The sequence below is a fragment of the Oncorhynchus kisutch genome, unplaced genomic scaffold (assembly GCF_002021735.2).
Source record: "Oncorhynchus kisutch isolate 150728-3 unplaced genomic scaffold, Okis_V2 scaffold3118, whole genome shotgun sequence".
Lineage (NCBI taxonomy): Eukaryota > Metazoa > Chordata > Actinopteri > Salmoniformes > Salmonidae > Oncorhynchus > Oncorhynchus kisutch.
Genome location: NW_022265063.1, coordinates 1 through 19,017, shown reverse-complemented (window position 1 = coordinate 19,017; position 19,017 = coordinate 1). Strand labels below are relative to the sequence as shown.

Below are 19,017 nucleotides of genomic sequence, written 5' to 3'. Positions count from 1 at the left end.
TAATATATGTATGAGGTCCTTTCTCCACTGAGTTGTGTGCCAAATTCACATTTGCACAACTACTACTTTCCAGATTTTGATTTTACAGTATAGAGTGGCATGGTGGCCAAGTGGTAAGGCGTCGGTCTCGTAAACCGAAGACCATGGGTTCAAAATCCCATCCGTGGCCTTTATAGAAAAGACTTCGAATTCCATGGAAATGTCCATTCATTGGAGGATGTTGAGAAAAATCATGTGTATCAATATTTGAACACAAACTATTATATTAAGGGGAAGTATCTCTACGATAGGCCACTTTACATGTTTGCTGTCCTACGTATTCCCAACTTGTCTTTTGAGAGTATTCACTTGTTAAATTAGCTTTTTGCACAACTCCCACTTTCCACAATGTTGACATTCTAAGAATGAAATAGATGTAAAAGTCATCTGTTTTTGTTAACTGAAAACATGAGTTCAATCCCTGTTAGTACATTTATAGAACAGAAGTGGCATGGTGGCCAACTTCTATGGCATCATTTTCAAAACTGAAGTTCTGTTTTTCGATCCCTCTCCGTACCTGTTTTAAGAATTGCTGCTATCATTCATTGTAGTTTCAATGGAGTTGTATATATAAAGTAATTGTATTGACATTGCGTTTTATCTGCAAATTAAATGGGATGGAAGCTCAGAGGGGGAGTGCATGCTATATATGTATGAGGTCCTTTCTCCACTGAGTTTGTGTGCCAAATTCACATTTGCACAACTACTACCTTCCAGAATGTTGATATACAGTGGCATGGTGGCCAAGTGGTAAGGCGTCGGTCTCGTAAACTGAAGACTATGGGTTCAAATCCCATCCGTGCCTTTATAGAAAAGACTTCCAATTCCATGGAAATGTCCATTCATTGGAGGATTTTGTAGAAAAATCATGTTGTATCAATATTTGAACACAACTATTATATTAAGGGGAAGTATCTCTACGATAGTGCCACTTTACATGTTTGCTGTCCTACAGTATTCCCCAACTTGTCTTTTGAGAGTATTCACTTGTTAAATTAGCTTTTTGCACAACTCCCACTTTCCACAATGTTGACATTCTAAGAATGAAATAGATGTAAAAAGTCATCTGTTTTTGTTAACTGAAAACATGAGTTCAATCCCTGTTAGTACATTTATAGAACAGAAGTGGCATGGTGGCCAACTTTTATGGCATCATTTTCAAAAACTTAAGTTCATGTTTTCGATCCCTCTCCGTACCTGTTTTAAGAATTGCTGCTATCATCTCATTGTAGTTTCAATGGAGTGGTGTATATATAAAGTACATTGTATTGACATTGCGTTTTATCTGCAAATTAAATGGGATGGAAGCTCAGAGGGGGGAGTGCATGCTATATATGTATGAGGTCCTTTCTCCACTGAGTTTGTGTGCCAAATTCACATTTGCACAATTACTACTTTCCAGAATGTTGATATTACAGTATAGAGTGGCATGGTGGCCAAGTGGTAAGGCGTCGGTCTCGTAAACCGAAGACTATGGGTTCAAATCCCATCCGTGCCTTTATAGAAAAGACTTCCAATTCCATGGAAATGTCTATTCATTGGAGGACTTTGTAGAAAAATCATGTTGTATCAATATTTGAACACAACTATTATATTAAGGTGAAGTATCTCTACGATAGAGCCACTTTACATGTTTGCTGTCCTACAGTATTCCCCAACTTGTCTTTTGAGAGTATTCACTTGTTAAATTAGCTTTTGCACAACTCCCACTTTCCACAATGTTGACATTCTAAGAATGAAATAGATGTAAAAAGTCATCTGTTTTTGTTAACTGAAAACATGAGTTCAATCCCTGTTAGTACATTTATAGAACAGAAGTGGCATGGTGGCCAACTTTTATGGCATCATTTTCAAAAACTGAAGTTCATGTTTTCGATCCCTCTACGTACCTGTTTTAAGAATTGCTGCTATCATCTCATTGTAGTTTCAATGGAGTGGTGTATATATAAAGTACATTGTATTGACATTGCGTTTTATCTGCAAATTAAATGGGATGGAAGCTCAGAGGGGGAGTGCATGCTATATATGTATGAGGTCCTTTCTCCACTGAGTTTGTGTGCCAAATTCACATTTGCACAACTACTACTTTCCAGAATTTGATTTTACATTATAGAGTGGCATGGTGTCCAAGAGGTAAGGCGTCGGTCTCGTAAACCGAAGACCATGGGTTCAAATCCCATCCGTGCCTTTATAGAAAAGACTTCCAATTCCATGGAAATGTCCATTCATTGGAGGACTTTGTAGAAAAATCATGTTGTATCAATATTTGAACACAACTATTATATTAAGGTGAAGTATCTCTACGATAGTGCCACTTTACATGTTTGCTGTCCTACAGTATTCCCCAACTTGTCTTTTGAGAGTATTCACTTGTTAAATTAGCTTTTTGCACAACTCCCACTTTCCACAATGTTGACATTCTAAGAATGAAATAGATGTAAAAAGTCATCTGTTTTTGTTAACTGAAAACATGAGTTCAATCCCTGTTAGTACATTTATAGAACAGAAGTGGCATGGTGGCCAACTTTTATGGCATCATTTTCAAAAACTTAAGTTCATGTTTTCGATCCCTCTCCGTACCTGTTTTAAGAATTGCTGCTATCATCTCATTGTAGTTTCAATGGAGTGGTGTATATATAAAGTACATTGTATTGACATTGCGTTTTATCTGCAAATTAAATGGGATGGAAGCTCAGAGGGGGAGTGCATGCTATATATGTATGAGGTCCTTTCTCCACTGAGTTTGTGTGCCAAATTCACATTTGCACAATTACTACTTTCCAGAATGTTGATATTACAGTGGCATGGTGGCCAAGTGGTAAGGCGTCGGTCTCGTAAACCGAAGACTATGGGTTCAAATCCCATCCGTGCCTTTATAGAAAAGACTTCCAATTCCATGGAAATGTCCATTCATTGGAGGACTTTGTAGAAAAATCATGTTGTATCAATATTTGAACACAACTATTATATTAAGGTGAAGTATCTCTACGATAGAGCCACTTTACATGTTTGCTGTCCTACAGTATTCCCCAACTTGTCTTTTGAGAGTATTCACTTGTTAAATTAGCTTTTGCACAACTCCCACTTTCCACAATGTTGACCTTCTAAGAATGAAATAGATGTAAAAAGTCATCTGTTTTTGTTAACTGAAAACATGAGTTCAATCCCTGTTAGTACATTTATAGAACAGAAGTGGCATGGTGGCCAACTTCTATGGCATCATTTTCAAAAACTGAAGTTCATGTTTTCGATCCCTCTCCGTACCTGTTTTAAGAATTGCTGCTATCATCTCATTGTAGTTTCAATGGAGTGGTGTATATATAAAGTACATTGTATTGACATTGCGTTTTATCTGCAAATTAAATGGGATGGAAGCTCAGAGGGGGAGTGCATGCTATATATGTATGAGGTCCTTTCTCCACTGAGTTTGTGTGCCAAATTCACATTTGCACAACTACTACTTTCCAGAATTTTGATTTTACAGTATAGAGTGGCATGGTGGCCAAGTGGTAAGGCGTCGGTCTCGTAAACCGAAGACCATGGGTTCAAATCCCATCCGTGCCTTTATAGAAAAGACTTCCAATTCCATGGAAATGTCCATTCATTGGAGGATTTTGTAGAAAAATCATGTTGTATCAATATTTGAACACAACTATTATATTAAGGGGAAGTATCTCTACGATAGTGCCACTTTACATGTTTGCTGTCCTACAGTATTCCCCAACTTGTCTTTTGAGAGTATTCACTTGTTAAATTAGCTTTTTGCACAACTCCCACTTTCCACAATGTTGACATTCTAAGAATGAAATAGATGTAAAAAGTCATCTGTTTTTGTTAACTGAAAACATGAGTTCAATCCCTGTTAGTACATTTATAGAACAGAAGTGGCATGGTGGCCAACTTTTATGGCATCATTTTCAAAAACTGAAGTTCATGTTTTCGATCCCTCTCCGTACCTGTTTTAAGAATTGCTGCTATCATCTCATTGTAGTTTCAATGGAGTGGTGTATATATAAAGTACATTGTATTGACATTGCGTTTTATCTGCAAATTAAATGGGATGGAAGCTCAGAGGGGGAGTGCATGCTATATATGTATGAGGTCCTTTCTCCACTGAGTTTGTGTGCCAAATTCACATTTGCACAACTACTACTTTCCAGAATTTTGATTTTACATTATAGAGTGGCATGGTGTCCAAGAGGTAAGGCGTCGGTCTCGTAAACCGAAGACCATGGGTTCAAATCCCATCAGTGCCTTTATAGAAAAGACTTCGAATTCCATGGAAATGTCCATTCATTGGAGGACTTTGTAGAAAAATCATGTTGTATCAATATTTGAACACAACTATTATATTAAGGTGAAGTATCTCTACGATAGTGCCACTTTACATGTTTGCTGTCCTACAGTATTCCCCAACTTGTCTTTTGAGAGTATTCACTTGTTAAATTAGCTTTTTGCACAACTCCCACTTTCCACAATGTTGACATTCTAAGAATGAAATAGATGTAAAAAGTCATCTGTTTTTGTTAACTGAAAACATGAGTTCAATCCCTGTTAGTACATTTATAGAACAGAAGTGGCATGGTGGCCAACTTTTATGGCATCATTTTCAAAAACTGAAGTTCATGTTTTCGATCCCTCTCCGTACCTGTTTTAAGAATTGCTGCTATCATCTCATTGTAGTTTCAATGGAGTGGTGTATATATAAAGTACATTGTATTGACATTGCGTTTTATCTGCAAATTAAATGGGATGGAAGCTCAGAGGGGGAGTGCATGCTATATATGTATGAGGTCCTTTCTCCACTGAGTTTGTGTGCCAAATTCACATTTGCACAATTACTACTTTCCAGAATGTTGATATTACAGTGGCATGGTGGCCAAGTGGTAAGGCGTCGGTCTCGTAAACCGAAGACTATGGGTTCAAATCCCATCCGTGCCTTTATAGAAAAGACTTCCAATTCCATGGAAATGTCCATTCATTGGAGGACTTTGTAGAAAAATCATGTTGTATCAATATTTGAACACAACTATTATATTAAGGTGAAGTATCTCTACGATAGAGCCACTTTACATGTTTGCTGTCCTACAGTATTCCCCAACTTGTCTTTTGAGAGTATTCACTTGTTAAATTAGCTTTTGCACAACTCCCACTTTCCACAATGTTGACCTTCTAAGAATGAAATAGATGTAAAAAGTCATCTGTTTTTGTTAACTGAAAACATGAGTTCAATCCCTGTTAGTACATTTATAGAACAGAAGTGGCATGGTGGCCAACTTCTATGGCATCATTTTCAAAAACTGAAGTTCATGTTTTCGATCCCTCTCCGTACCTGTTTTAAGAATTGCTGCTATCATCTCATTGTAGTTTCAATGGAGTGGTGTATATATAAAGTACATTGTATTGACATTGCGTTTTATCTGCAAATTAAATGGGATGGAAGCTCAGAGGGGGAGTGCATGCTATATATGTATGAGGTCCTTTCTCCACTGAGTTTGTGTGCCAAATTCACATTTGCACAATTACTACTTTCCAGAATGTTGATATTACAGTGGCATGGTGGCCAAGTGGTAAGGCGTCGGTCTCGTAAACCGAAGACTATGGGTTCAAATCCCATCCGTGCCTTTATAGAAAAGACTTCCAATTCCATGGAAATGTCCATTCATTGGAGGATTTTGTAGAAAAATCATGTTGTATCAATATTTGAACACAACTATTATATTAAGGGGAAGTATCTCTACGATAGTGCCACTTTACATGTTTGCTGTCCTACAGTATTCCCCAACTTGTCTTTTGAGAGTATTCACTTGTTAAATTAGCTTTTTGCACAACTCCCACTTTCCACAATGTTGACATTCTAAGAATGAAATAGATGTAAAAAGTCATCTGTTTTTGTTAACTGAAAACATGAGTTCAATCCCTGTTAGTACATTTATAGAACAGAAGTGGCATGGTGGCCAACTTTTATGGCATCATTTTCAAAAACTTAAGTTCATGTTTTCGATCCCTCTCCGTACCTGTTTTAAGAATTGCTGCTATCATCTCATTGTAGTTTCAATGGAGTGGTGTATATATAAAGTACATTGTATTGACATTGCGTTTTATCTGCAAATTAAATGGGATGGAAGCTCAGAGGGGGAGTGCATGCTATATATGTATGAGGTCCTTTCTCCACTGAGTTTGTGTGCCAAATTCACATTTGCACAATTACTACTTTCCAGAATGTTGATATTACAGTGGCATGGTGGCCAAGTGGTAAGGCGTCGGTCTCGTAAACCGAAGACTATGGGTTCAAATCCCATCCGTGCCTTTATAGAAAAGACTTCCAATTCCATGGAAATGTCCATTCATTGGAGGACTTTGTAGAAAAATCATGTTGTATCAATATTTGAACACAACTATTATATTAAGGTGAAGTATCTCTACGATAGAGCCACTTTACATGTTTGCTGTCCTACAGTATTCCCCAACTTGTCTTTTGAGAGTATTCACTTGTTAAATTAGCTTTTGCACAACTCCCACTTTCCACAATGTTGACCTTCTAAGAATGAAATAGATGTAAAAAGTCATCTGTTTTTGTTAACTGAAAACATGAGTTCAATCCCTGTTAGTACATTTATAGAACAGAAGTGGCATGGTGGCCAACTTCTATGGCATCATTTTCAAAAACTGAAGTTCATGTTTTCGATCCCTCTCCGTACCTGTTTTAAGAATTGCTGCTATCATCTCATTGTAGTTTCAATGGAGTGGTGTATATATAAAGTACATTGTATTGACATTGCGTTTTATCTGCAAATTAAATGGGATGGAAGCTCAGAGGGGGAGTGCATGCTATATATGTATGAGGTCCTTTCTCCACTGAGTTTGTGTGCCAAATTCACATTTGCACAATTACTACTTTCCAGAATGTTGATATTACAGTGGCATGGTGGCCAAGTGGTAAGGCGTCGGTCTCGTAAACCGAAGACTATGGGTTCAAATCCCATCCGTGCCTTTATAGAAAAGACTTCCAATTCCATGGAAATGTCCATTCATTGGAGGACTTGGTAGAAAAATCATGTTGTATCAATATTTGAACACAACTATTATATTAATGTGAAGTATCTCTACGATAGAGCCACTTTACATGTTTGCTGTCCTACAGTATTCCCCAACTTGTCTTTTGAGAGTATTCACTTGTTAAATTAGCTTTTGCACAACTCCCACTTTCCACAATGTTGACCTTCTAAGAATGAAATAGATGTAAAAAGTCATCTGTTTTTGTTAACTGAAAACATGAGTTCAATCCCTGTTAGTACATTTATAGAACAGAAGTGGCATGGTGGCCAACTTCTATGGCATCATTTTCAAAAACTGAAGTTCATGTTTTCGATCCCTCTCCGTACCTGTTTTAAGAATTGCTGCTATCATCTCATTGTAGTTTCAATGGAGTGGTGTATATATAAAGTACATTGTATTGACATTGCGTTTTATCTGCAAATTAAATGGGATGGAAGCTCAGAGGGGGAGTGCATGCTATATATGTATGAGGTCCTTTCTCCACTGAGTTTGTGTGCCAAATTCACATTTGCACAACTACTACTTTCCAGAATTTTGATTTTACAGCATAGAGTGGCATGGTGGCCAAGTGGTAAGGCGTCGGTCTCGTAAACCGAAGACCATGGGTTCAAATCCCATCCGTGCCTTTATAGAAAAGACTTCCAATTCCATGGAAATGTCCATTCATTGGAGGACTTGGTAGAAAAATCATGTTGTATCAATATTTGAACCCAACTATTATATTAAGGGGAAGTATCTCTACGATAGTGCCACTTTACATGTTTGCTGTCCTACAGTATTCCCCAACTTGTCTTTTGAGAGTATTCACTTGTTAAATTAGCTTTTTGCACAACTCCCACTTTCCACAATGTTGACATTCTAAGAATGAAATAGATGTAAAAAGTCATCTGTTTTTGTTAACTGAAAACATGAGTTCAATCCCTGTTAGTACATTTATAGAACAGAAGTGGCATGGTGGCCAACTTTTATGGCATCATTTTCAAAAACTTAAGTTCATGTTTTCGATCCCTCTCCGTACCTGTTTTAAGAATTGCTGCTATCATCTCATTGTAGTTTCAATGGAGTGGTGTATATATAAAGTACATTGTATTGACATTGCGTTTTATCTGCAAATTAAATGGGATGGAAGCTCAGAGGGGGAGTGCATGCTATATATGTATGAGGTCCTTTCTCCACTGAGTTTGTGTGCCAAATTCACATTTGCACAATTACTACTTTCCAGAATGTTGATATTACAGTGGCATGGTGGCCAAGTGGTAAGGCGTCGGTCTCGTAAACCGAAGACTATGGGTTCAAATCCCATCCGTGCCTTTATAGAAAAGACTTCCAATTCCATGGAAATGTCCATTCATTGGAGGATTTTGTAGAAAAATCATGTTGTATCAATATTTGAACACAACTATTATATTAAGGGGAAGTATCTCTACGATAGTGCCACTTTACATGTTTGCTGTCCTACAGTATTCCCCAACTTGTCTTTTGAGAGTATTCACTTGTTAAATTAGCTTTTTGCACAACTCCCACTTTCCACAATGTTGACATTCTAAGAATGAAATAGATGTAAAAAGTCATCTGTTTTTGTTAACTGAAAACATGAGTTCAATCCCTGTTAGTACATTTATAGAACAGAAGTGGCATGGTGGCCAACTTTTATGGCATCATTTTCAAAAACTTAAGTTCATGTTTTCGATCCCTCTCCGTACCTGTTTTAAGAATTGCTGCTATCATCTCATTGTAGTTTCAATGGAGTGGTGTATATATAAAGTACATTGTATTGACATTGCGTTTTATCTGCAAATTAAATGGGATGGAAGCTCAGAGGGGGAGTGCATGCTATATATGTATGAGGTCCTTTCTCCACTGAGTTTGTGTGCCAAATTCACATTTGCACAATTACTACTTTCCAGAATGTTGATATTACAGTGGCATGGTGGACAAGTGGTAAGGCGTCGGTCTCGTAAACCGAAGACTATGGGTTCAAATCCCATCCGTGCCTTTATAGAAAAGACTTCCAATTCCATGGAAATGTCCATTCATTGGAGGACTTTGTAGAAAAATCATGTTGTATCAATATTTGAACACAACTATTATATTAAGGTGAAGTATCTCTACGATAGAGCCACTTTACATGTTTGCTGTCCTACAGTATTCCCCAACTTGTCTTTTGAGAGTATTCACTTGTTAAATTAGCTTTTGCACAACTCCCACTTTCCACAATGTTGACCTTCTAAGAATGAAATAGATGTAAAAAGTCATCTGTTTTTGTTAACTGAAAACATGAGTTCAATCCCTGTTAGTACATTTATAGAACAGAAGTGGCATGGTGGCCAACTTCTATGGCATCATTTTCAAAAACTGAAGTTCATGTTTTCGATCCCTCTCCGTACCTGTTTTAAGAATTGCTGCTATCATCTCATTGTAGTTTCAATGGAGTGGTGTATATATAAAGTACATTGTATTGACATTGCGTTTTATCTGCAAATTAAATGGGATGGAAGCTCAGAGGGGGAGTGCATGCTATATATGTATGAGGTCCTTTCTCCACTGAGTTTGTGTGCCAAATTCACATTTGCACAATTACTACTTTCCAGAATGTTGATATTACAGTGGCATGGTGGCCAAGTGGTAAGGCGTCGGTCTCGTAAACCGAAGACTATGGGTTCAAATCCCATCCGTGCCTTTATAGAAAAGACTTCCAATTCCATGGAAATGTCCATTCATTGGAGGACTTGGTAGAAAAATCATGTTGTATCAATATTTGAACACAACTATTATATTAAGGTGAAGTATCTCTACGATAGAGCCACTTTACATGTTTGCTGTCCTACAGTATTCCCCAACTTGTCTTTTGAGAGTATTCACTTGTTAAATTAGCTTTTGCACAACTCCCACTTTCCACAATGTTGACCTTCTAAGAATGAAATAGATGTAAAAAGTCATCTGTTTTTGTTAACTGAAAACATGAGTTCAATCCCTGTTAGTACATTTATAGAACAGAAGTGGCATGGTGGCCAACTTCTATGGCATCATTTTCAAAAACTGAAGTTCATGTTTTCGATCCCTCTCCGTACCTGTTTTAAGAATTGCTGCTATCATCTCATTGTAGTTTCAATGGAGTGGTGTATATATAAAGTACATTGTATTGACATTGCGTTTTATCTGCAAATTAAATGGGATGGAAGCTCAGAGGGGGAGTGCATGCTATATATGTATGAGGTCCTTTCTCCACTGAGTTTGTGTGCCAAATTCACATTTGCACAATTACTACTTTCCAGAATGTTGATATATATATATATTGCAGTATAGAGTGGCATGGTGGCCAAGTGGTAAGGCGTCGGTCTCGTAAACCGAAGACCATGGGTTCAAATCCCATCCGTGCCTTTATAGAAAAGACATCCAATTCCATGGAAATTTAGATTCTATGGCATATTTATTGCCTTTAAAAAACAAATCCCTACTATTTTGTTATTGACTGTGCGCTAGTTTGTTCCATGTGTAACTCGTCGCCAGAACCACTGGCTCCAGGTCATCTGTAAGTCTAGGCTAGGTAAAGCTCCGCCTTATCAAAGCACTCACAGGCGGCCTAGTCCTCGCACAGCAGTCCCTTCCAGCTGCAGTCAGAGCAGGAGATGTTCACCCCTCCGCGTCCAGACTGCAAATGAATTGCACTGCTTTGCTTTATCTTCGCCAGGTCGCAGTTGTGTATGAGAACTTGTTCTTAACTGGCTTACCTGGTATAATAAAGGTGTCGGTCTTGTAAACCGAAGACCATGGGTTCAAATCCCATCCTTGCCTTTATAGAAAAGACATCCAATTCCATGGAAATTTAGATTCATTGGAGGACTTTGTAGAAAAATCATGTTGTATCAATATTTGAACACAACTATTATTTTAAGGGGAAGTATCTCTACGATAGAGCCACTTTACATGTTTGCTGTCCTACAGTATTCCCCAACTTGTCTTTTGAGAGTATTCACTTGTTAAATTAGCTTTTGCACAACTCCCACTTTCCACAATGTTGACATTCTAAGAATGAAAAAGATGTAAAATGTCATCTGTTTTTGTTAACTGAAGCACATGGTTTCAATCCATGTTCGACATTTATGGTAGATAGCTGATATTATGGGAATGTACTTTCATCACAACAGTGTAAAGAAAAGGTCAATTGTCTTGATATGGCCACTGCGACCTGTATGCTCTAGTCGGCTGGCCCTCGCTACATATTCGTCGCCAGAACCACTGGCTATTTTGTTATTGAATATGCGCTTATTTGTTCCATGTGTAACTCGTCGCCAGAACCACTGGCTCCAGGTCATCTGTAAGTCTATGCTAGGTAAAGCTCCGCCTTATCAAAGCACTCACAGGCAGCCTAGTCCTCGCGCAGCAGTCCCTTCCAGCTGCAGTCAGAGCAGGAGATGCCCATCTGCAGTCAGAGCAGGAGATGTTCACCCCTCCGCGTCCAGACTGCAAATGAATTGCACTGCTTTGCTTTATCTTGGCCAGGTCGCAGTTGTGTATGAGAACTTGTTCTTAACTGGCTTACCTGGTATAATAAAGTTGAAATGTAATAAAATAAGAAACAATTTTTTTGTTCCCAGAAAGGGGGTGTAGCTCAGTGGTAGAGTGCATGCTTTGCATGTATGAGGTCCTAGGTTCAATCCCCAGCTTCTCCATGATTTTTTGCAAAGACCCAACTTCTACTTTCCACAATGTTGAAATTCTAAGCAGGAAACAGAGATGTGCTAAATCATTTTGTCTTTTAATCTGAAGAACATGCGTTCAATCCCTGTTAGTACATTTATAGAACAGAAGTGGCATGGTTGCCAACTTTTATGGCATCATTTTCAAAAACTGAAGTTCATGTTTTCGATCCCTGTCCGTACCTGTTTTAAGAATTGCTGCTATCATTTCATTGCAGTTTCAATGGAGTGGTGTATATATAAAGTACATTGTATTGATATTGCATTTTATCTGCAAATTAAATGGGATGGAAGCTCAGAGGGGGAGTGCATGCTATATATGTATGAGGTCCTTTCTCCACTGAGTTTGTGTGCCAAATTCACATTTGCACAATTACTACTTTCCAGAATGTTGATATATATATATATTGCAGTATAGAGGGGCATGGTGGCCAAGTGGTAAGGCGTCGGTCTCGTAAATGGAAGACCATGGGTTCAAATCCCATCCGTGTCTTTAAAGAAAAGACATCCAATTCCATGGAAATTTAGATTCTATGGCATATTTATTGCCTTTAAAAAACAAATCCCTACTATTTTGTTATTGACTGTGCGCTAGTTTGTTCCATGTGTAACTCGTCGCCAGAACCACTGGCTCCAGGTCATCTGTAAGTCTAGGCTAGGTAAAGCTCCGCCTTATCAAAGCACTCACAGGCGGCCTAGTCCTCGCACAGCAGTCCCTTCCAGCTGCAGTCAGAGCAGGAGATGTTCACCCCTCCGCGTCCAGACTGCAAATGAATTGCACTGCTTTGCTTTATCTTCGCCAGGTCGCAGTTGTGTATGAGAACTTGTTCTTAACTGGCTTACCTGGTATAATAAAGGTGTCGTTCTTGTAAACCGAAGACCATGGGTTCAAATCCCATCCTTGCCTTTATAGAAAAGACATCCAATTCCATGGAAATTTAGATTCATTGGAGGACTTTGTAGAAAAATCATGTTGTATCAATATTTGAACACAACTATTATTTTAAGGGGAAGTATCTCTACGATAGAGCCACTTTACATGTTTGCTGTCCTACAGTATTCCCCAACTTGTCTTTTGAGAGTATTCACTTGTTAAATTAGCTTTTGCACAACTCCCACTTTCCACAATGTTGACATTCTAAGAATGAAAAAGATGTAAAATGTCATCTGTTTTTGTTAACTGAAGCACATGGTTTCAATCCATGTTCGACATTTATGGTAGATAGCTGATATTATGGGAATGTACTTTCATCACAACAGTGTAAAGAAAAGGTCAATTGTCTTGATATGGCCACTGCGACCTGTATGCTCTAGTCGGCTGGCCCTCGCTACATATTCGTCGCCAGAACCACTGGCTATTTTGTTATTGAATATGCGCTTATTTGTTCCATGTGTAACTCGTCGCCAGAACCACTGGCTCCAGGTCATCTGTAAGTCTATGCTAGGTAAATCTCCGCCTTATCAAAGCACTCACAGGCAGCCTAGTCCTCGCGCAGCAGTCCCTTCCAGCTGCAGTCAGAGCAGGAGATGCCCATCTGCAGTCAGAGCAGGAGATGTTCACCCCTCCGCGTCCAGACTGCAAATGAATTGCACTGCTTTGCGTTTATCTTGGCCAGGTCGCAGTTGTGTATGAGAACTTGTTCTTAACTGGCTTACCTGGTATAATAAAGTTGAAATGTAATAAAATAAGAAACAATTTTTTTGTTCCCAGAAAGGGGGTGTAGCTCAGTGGTAGAGTGCATGCTTTGCATGTATGATGTCCTAGGTTCAATCCCCAGCTTCTCCATGATTTTTTGCAAAGACCCAACTTCTACTTTCCACAATGTTGAAATTCTAAGCAGGAAACAGAGATGTGCTAAATCATTTTGTCTTTTAATCTGAAGAACATGCGTTCAATCCCTGTTAGTACATTTATAGAACAGAAGTGGCATGGTTGCCAACTTTTATGGCATCATTTTCAAAAACTGAAGTTCATGTTTTCGATCCCTGTCCGTACCTGTTTTAAGAATTGCTGCTATCATTTCATTGCAGTTTCAATGGAGTGGTGTATATATAAAGTACATTGTATTGATATTGCATTTTATCTGCAAATTAAATGGGATGGAAGCTCAGAGGGGGAGTGCATGCTATATATGTATGAGGTCCTTTCTCCACTGAGTTTGTGTGCCAAATTCACATTTGCACAATTACTACTTTCCAGAATGTTGATATATATATATATATTGCAGTATAGAGGGGCATGGTGGCCAAGTGGTAAGGCGTCGGTCTCGTAAATGGAAGACCATGGGTTCAAATCCCATCCGTGCCTTTAAAGAAAAGACATCCAATTCCATGGAAATTTAGATTCTATGGCATATTTATTGCCTTTAAAAAACAAATCCCTACTATTTTGTTATTGACTGTGCGCTAGTTTGTTCCATGTGTAACTCGTCGCCAGAACCACTGGCTCCAGGTCATCTGTAAGTCTAGGCTAGGTAAAGCTCCGCCTTATCAAAGCACTCACAGGCGGCCTAGTCCTCGCACAGCAGTCCCTTCCAGCTGCAGTCAGAGCAGGAGATGTTCACCCCTCCGCGTCCAGACTGCAAATGAATTGCACTGCTTTGCTTTATCTTCGCCAGGTCGCAGTTGTGTATGAGAACTTGTTCTTAACTGGCTTACCTGGTATAATAAAGGTGTCGTTCTTGTAAACCGAAGACCATGGGTTCAAATCCCATCCTTGCCTTTATAGAAAAGACATCCAATTCCATGGAAATTTAGATTCATTGGAGGACTTTGTAGAAAAATCATGTTGTATCAATATTTGAACACAACTATTATTTTAAGGGGAAGTATCTCTACGATAGAGCCACTTTACATGTTTGCTGTCCTACAGTATTCCCCAACTTGTCTTTTGAGAGTATTCACTTGTTAAATTAGCTTTTGCACAACTCCCACTTTCCACAATGTTGACATTCTAAGAATGAAAAAGATGTAAAATGTCATCTGTTTTTGTTAACTGAAGCACATGGTTTCAATCCATGTTCGACATTTATGGTAGATAGCTGATATTATGGGAATGTACTTTCATCACAACAGTGTAAAGAAAAGGTCAATTGTCTTGATATGGCCACTGCGACCTGTATGCTCTAGTCGGCTGGCCCTCGCTACATATTCGTCGCCAGAACCACTGGCTATTTTGTTATTGAATATGCGCTTATTTGTTCCATGTGTAACTCGTCGCCAGAACCACTGGCTCCAGGTCATCTGTAAGTCTATGCTAGGTAAAGCTCCGCCTTATCAAAGCACTCACAGGCAGCCTAGTCCTCGCGCAGCAGTCCCTTCCAGCTGCAGTCAGAGCAGGAGATGCCCATCTGCAGTCAGAGCAGGAGATGTTCACCCCTCCGCGTCCAGACTGCAAATGAATTGCACTGCTTTGCGTTTATCTTGGCCAGGTCGCAGTTGTGTATGAGAACTTGTTCTTAACTGGCTTACCTGGTATAATAAAGTTGAAATGTAATAAAATAAGAAACAATTTTTTTGTTCCCAGAAAGGGGGTGTAGCTCAGTGGTAGAGTGCATGCTTTGCATGTATGATGTCCTAGGTTCAATCCCCAGCTTCTCCATGATTTTTTGCAAAGACCCAACTTCTACTTTCCACAATGTTGAAATTCTAAGCAGGAAACAGAGATGTGCTAAATCATTTTGTCTTTTAATCTGAAGAACATGCGTTCAATCCCTGTTAGTACATTTATAGAACAGAAGTGGCATGGTTGCCAACTTTTATGGCATCATTTTCAAAAACTGAAGTTCATGTTTTCGATCCCTGTCCGTACCTGTTTTAAGAATTGCTGCTATCATTTCATTGTAGTTTCAATGGAGTGGTGTATATATAAAGTACATTGTATTGATATTGCATTTTATCTGCAAATTAAATGGGATGGAAGCTCAGAGGGGGAGTACATGCTATATATGTATGAGGTCCTTTCTCCACTGAGTTTGTGTGCCAAATTCACATTTGCACAATTACTACTTTCCAGAATGTTGATATATATATATATTGCAGTATAGAGGGGCATGGTGGCCAAGTGGTAAGGCGTCGGTCTCGTAAATGGAAGACCATGGGTTCAAATCCCATCCGTTCCTTTAAAGAAAAGACATCCAATTCCATGGAAATTTAGATTCTATGGCATATTTATTGCCTTTAAAAAACAAATCCCTACTATTTTGTTATTGACTGTGCGCTAGTTTGTTCCATGTGTAACTCGTCGCCAGAACCACTGGCTCCAGGTCATCTGTAAGTCTAGGCTAGGTAAAGCTCCGCCTTATCAAAGCACTCACAGGCGGCCTAGTCCTCGCACAGCAGTCCCTTCCAGCTGCAGTCAGAGCAGGAGATGTTCACCCCTCCGCGTCCAGACTGCAAATGAATTGCACTGCTTTGCTTTATCTTCGCCAGGTCGCAGTTGTGTATGAGAACTTGTTCTTAACTGGCTTACCTGGTATAATAAAGGTGTCGTTCTTGTAAACCGAAGACCATGGGTTCAAATCCCATCCTTGCCTTTATAGAAAAGACATCCAATTCCATGGAAATTTAGATTCATTGGAGGACTTTGTAGAAAAATCATGTTGTATCAATATTTGAACACAACTATTATTTTAAGGGGAAGTATCTCTACGATAGAGCCACTTTACATGTTTGCTGTCCTACAGTATTCCCCAACTTGTCTTTTGAGAGTATTCACTTGTTAAATTAGCTTTTGCACAACTCCCACTTTCCACAATGTTGACATTCTAAGAATGAAAAAGATGTAAAATGTCATCTGTTTTTGTTAACTGAAGCACATGGTTTCAATCCATGTTCGACATTTATGGTAGATAGCTGATATTATGGGAATGTACTTTCATCACAACAGTGTAAAGAAAAGGTCAATTGTCTTGATATGGCCACTGCGACCTGTATGCTCTAGTCGGCTGGCCCTCGCTACATATTCGTCGCCAGAACCACTGGCTATTTTGTTATTGAATATGCGCTTATTTGTTCCATGTGTAACTCGTCGCCAGAACCACTGGCTCCAGGTCATCTGTAAGTCTATGCTAGGTAAAGCTCCGCCTTATCAAAGCACTCACAGGCAGCCTAGTCCTCGCGCAGCAGTCCCTTCCAGCTGCAGTCAGAGCAGGAGATGCCCATCTGCAGTCAGAGCAGGAGATGTTCACCCCTCCGCGTCCAGACTGCAAATGAATTGCACTGCTTTGCGTTTATCTTGGCCAGGTCGCAGTTGTGTATGAGAACTTGTTCTTAACTGGCTTACCTGGTATAATAAAGTTGAAATGTAATAAAATAAGAAACAATTTTTTTGTTCCCAGAAAGGGGGTGTAGCTCAGTGGTAGAGTGCATGCTTTGCATGTATGATGTCCTAGGTTCAATCCCCAGCTTCTCCATGATTTTTTGCAAAGACCCAACTTCTACTTTCCACAATGTTGAAATTCTAAGCAGGAAACAGAGATGTGCTAAATCATTTTGTCTTTTAATCTGAAGAACATGCGTTCAATCCCTGTTAGTACATTTATAGAACAGAAGTGGCATGGTTGCCAACTTTATGGCATCATTTTCAAAAACTGAAGTTCATGTTTTCGATCCCTGTCCGTACCTGTTTTAAGAATTGCTGCTATCATTTCATTGTAGTTTCAATGGAGTGGTGTATATATAAAGTACATTGTATTGATATTGCATTTTATCTGCAAATTAAATGGGATGGAAGCTCAGAGGGGGAGTACATGCTATATATGTATGAGGTCCTTTCTCCACAGAGTTTGTGTGCCAAATTCACATTTGCACAATTACTACTTTCCAGAATGTTGATATATATATATATTGCAGTATAGAGGGGCATGGTGGCCAAGTGGTAAGGCGTCGGTCTCGTAAACCGAAGACCATGGGTTCAAATCCCATCCGTGCCTTTATAGAAAAGACATCCAATTCCATGGAAATTTAGATTCTATGGCATATTTATTGCCTTTAAAAAACAAATCCCTACTATTTTGTTATTGACTGTGCGCTAGTTTGTTCCATGTGTAACTCGTCGCCAGAACCACTGGCTCCAGGTCATCTGTAAGTCTAGGCTAGGTAAAGCTCCGCCTTATCAAAGCACTCACAGGCGGCCTAGTCCTCGCACAGCAGTCCCTTCCAGCTGCAGTCAGAGCAGGAGATGTTCACCCCTCCGCGTCCAGACTGCAAATGAATTGCACTGCTTTGCTTTATCTTCGCCAGGTCGCAGTTGTGTATGAGAACTTGTTCTTAACTGGCTTACCTGGTATAATAAGGTGTCGTTCTTGTAAACCGAAGACCATGGGTTCAAATCCCATCCTTGGCTTTATAGAAAAGACATCCAATTCCATGGAAATTTAGATTCATTGGAGGACTTTGTAGAAAAATCATGTTGTATCAATATTTGAAAACAACTATTATTTTAAGGGGAAGTATCTCTACGATAGAGCCACTTTACATGTTTGCTGTCCTACAGTATTCCCCAACTTGTCTTTTGAGAGTATTCACTTGGTAAATTAGCTTTTGCACAAACTCCCACTTTCCACAATGTTGACATTCTAAGAATGAAAAAGATGTAAAATGTCATCTGTTTTTGTTAACTGAAGCACATGGTTTTCAATCCATGTTCGACATTTATGGTAGATAGCTGATATTATGGGAATGTACTTTCATCACAACAGTGTAAAGAAAAGGTCAATTGTCTTGATATGGCCACTGCGACCTGTATGCTCTAGTCGGCTGGCCCTCGCTACATATTCGTCGCCAGAACCACTGGCTATTTTGGTTATTGAATATGCGCTTATTTGTTCCATGTGTAACTCGTCGCCAGAACCACTGGCTCCAGGTCATCTGTAAGTCTATGCTAGGTAAAGCTCCGCCTTATCAAAGCACTCACAGGCAGCTAGTCCTCGCGCAGCAGTCCCTTCCAGCTGCAGTCAGAGCAGGAGATGCCCATCTGCAGTCAGAGCAGGAGATGTTCACCCCTCCGCGTCCAGACTGCAAATGAATTGCACTGCTTTGCTTTATCTTGGCCAGGTCGCAGTTGTGTATGAGAACTTGTTCTTAACTGGCTTACCTGGTATAATAAAGTTGAAATGTAATAAAATAAGAAACCATTTTTTTGTTCCCGAAAGGGGGTGTAGCTTCAGTGGTAGAGTGCATGCTTTGCATTATGAGGTCCTAGGTTCAATCCCAGCTT

General features: G+C 39.3%; 24 non-coding genes across 24 annotated transcripts; all 24 read left to right on the top strand.

The window, feature by feature from the left end:
• The first annotated feature begins 96 nt into the window (after window positions 1-96).
• Window positions 97-169, top strand: trnat-cgu (transfer RNA threonine (anticodon CGU)). Its single transcript has one exon. It is a non-coding gene; the product is annotated as a tRNA-Thr (tRNA).
• Window positions 170-772: 603 nt separating this feature from the next.
• On the top strand, window positions 773-844 carry trnat-cgu (transfer RNA threonine (anticodon CGU)). Its single transcript has one exon. It is a non-coding gene; the product is annotated as a tRNA-Thr (tRNA).
• Window positions 845-1,465: 621 nt separating this feature from the next.
• On the top strand, window positions 1,466-1,537 carry trnat-cgu (transfer RNA threonine (anticodon CGU)). The gene has a single exon. It is a non-coding gene; the product is annotated as a tRNA-Thr (tRNA).
• A 618-nt stretch (window positions 1,538-2,155) lies between these two features.
• Window positions 2,156-2,227, top strand: trnat-cgu (transfer RNA threonine (anticodon CGU)). Its single transcript has one exon. It is a non-coding gene; the product is annotated as a tRNA-Thr (tRNA).
• Window positions 2,228-2,840: 613 nt separating this feature from the next.
• On the top strand, window positions 2,841-2,912 carry trnat-cgu (transfer RNA threonine (anticodon CGU)). The gene has a single exon. It is a non-coding gene; the product is annotated as a tRNA-Thr (tRNA).
• A 619-nt stretch (window positions 2,913-3,531) lies between these two features.
• trnat-cgu (transfer RNA threonine (anticodon CGU)) lies at window positions 3,532-3,603 on the top strand. Its single transcript has one exon. It is a non-coding gene; the product is annotated as a tRNA-Thr (tRNA).
• A 620-nt stretch (window positions 3,604-4,223) lies between these two features.
• On the top strand, window positions 4,224-4,295 carry trnat-cgu (transfer RNA threonine (anticodon CGU)). The gene has a single exon. It is a non-coding gene; the product is annotated as a tRNA-Thr (tRNA).
• Window positions 4,296-4,908: 613 nt separating this feature from the next.
• On the top strand, window positions 4,909-4,980 carry trnat-cgu (transfer RNA threonine (anticodon CGU)). Its single transcript has one exon. It is a non-coding gene; the product is annotated as a tRNA-Thr (tRNA).
• Window positions 4,981-5,592: 612 nt separating this feature from the next.
• Window positions 5,593-5,664, top strand: trnat-cgu (transfer RNA threonine (anticodon CGU)). The gene has a single exon. It is a non-coding gene; the product is annotated as a tRNA-Thr (tRNA).
• Window positions 5,665-6,277: 613 nt separating this feature from the next.
• trnat-cgu (transfer RNA threonine (anticodon CGU)) lies at window positions 6,278-6,349 on the top strand. The gene has a single exon. It is a non-coding gene; the product is annotated as a tRNA-Thr (tRNA).
• A 612-nt stretch (window positions 6,350-6,961) lies between these two features.
• On the top strand, window positions 6,962-7,033 carry trnat-cgu (transfer RNA threonine (anticodon CGU)). Its single transcript has one exon. It is a non-coding gene; the product is annotated as a tRNA-Thr (tRNA).
• Window positions 7,034-7,652: 619 nt separating this feature from the next.
• Window positions 7,653-7,724, top strand: trnat-cgu (transfer RNA threonine (anticodon CGU)). Its single transcript has one exon. It is a non-coding gene; the product is annotated as a tRNA-Thr (tRNA).
• A 613-nt stretch (window positions 7,725-8,337) lies between these two features.
• Window positions 8,338-8,409, top strand: trnat-cgu (transfer RNA threonine (anticodon CGU)). Its single transcript has one exon. It is a non-coding gene; the product is annotated as a tRNA-Thr (tRNA).
• A 613-nt stretch (window positions 8,410-9,022) lies between these two features.
• On the top strand, window positions 9,023-9,094 carry trnat-cgu (transfer RNA threonine (anticodon CGU)). Its single transcript has one exon. It is a non-coding gene; the product is annotated as a tRNA-Thr (tRNA).
• A 612-nt stretch (window positions 9,095-9,706) lies between these two features.
• trnat-cgu (transfer RNA threonine (anticodon CGU)) lies at window positions 9,707-9,778 on the top strand. The gene has a single exon. It is a non-coding gene; the product is annotated as a tRNA-Thr (tRNA).
• Window positions 9,779-10,407: 629 nt separating this feature from the next.
• trnat-cgu (transfer RNA threonine (anticodon CGU)) lies at window positions 10,408-10,479 on the top strand. The gene has a single exon. It is a non-coding gene; the product is annotated as a tRNA-Thr (tRNA).
• Window positions 10,480-11,699: 1,220 nt separating this feature from the next.
• Window positions 11,700-11,771, top strand: trnaa-ugc (transfer RNA alanine (anticodon UGC)). Its single transcript has one exon. It is a non-coding gene; the product is annotated as a tRNA-Ala (tRNA).
• Window positions 11,772-12,219: 448 nt separating this feature from the next.
• trnat-cgu (transfer RNA threonine (anticodon CGU)) lies at window positions 12,220-12,291 on the top strand. Its single transcript has one exon. It is a non-coding gene; the product is annotated as a tRNA-Thr (tRNA).
• Window positions 12,292-13,512: 1,221 nt separating this feature from the next.
• On the top strand, window positions 13,513-13,584 carry trnaa-ugc (transfer RNA alanine (anticodon UGC)). The gene has a single exon. It is a non-coding gene; the product is annotated as a tRNA-Ala (tRNA).
• Window positions 13,585-14,034: 450 nt separating this feature from the next.
• On the top strand, window positions 14,035-14,106 carry trnat-cgu (transfer RNA threonine (anticodon CGU)). Its single transcript has one exon. It is a non-coding gene; the product is annotated as a tRNA-Thr (tRNA).
• Window positions 14,107-15,327: 1,221 nt separating this feature from the next.
• On the top strand, window positions 15,328-15,399 carry trnaa-ugc (transfer RNA alanine (anticodon UGC)). The gene has a single exon. It is a non-coding gene; the product is annotated as a tRNA-Ala (tRNA).
• Window positions 15,400-15,847: 448 nt separating this feature from the next.
• trnat-cgu (transfer RNA threonine (anticodon CGU)) lies at window positions 15,848-15,919 on the top strand. Its single transcript has one exon. It is a non-coding gene; the product is annotated as a tRNA-Thr (tRNA).
• A 1,221-nt stretch (window positions 15,920-17,140) lies between these two features.
• trnaa-ugc (transfer RNA alanine (anticodon UGC)) lies at window positions 17,141-17,212 on the top strand. The gene has a single exon. It is a non-coding gene; the product is annotated as a tRNA-Ala (tRNA).
• Window positions 17,213-17,659: 447 nt separating this feature from the next.
• Window positions 17,660-17,731, top strand: trnat-cgu (transfer RNA threonine (anticodon CGU)). The gene has a single exon. It is a non-coding gene; the product is annotated as a tRNA-Thr (tRNA).
• The last annotated feature ends 1,286 nt before the right edge of the window (window positions 17,732-19,017 follow it).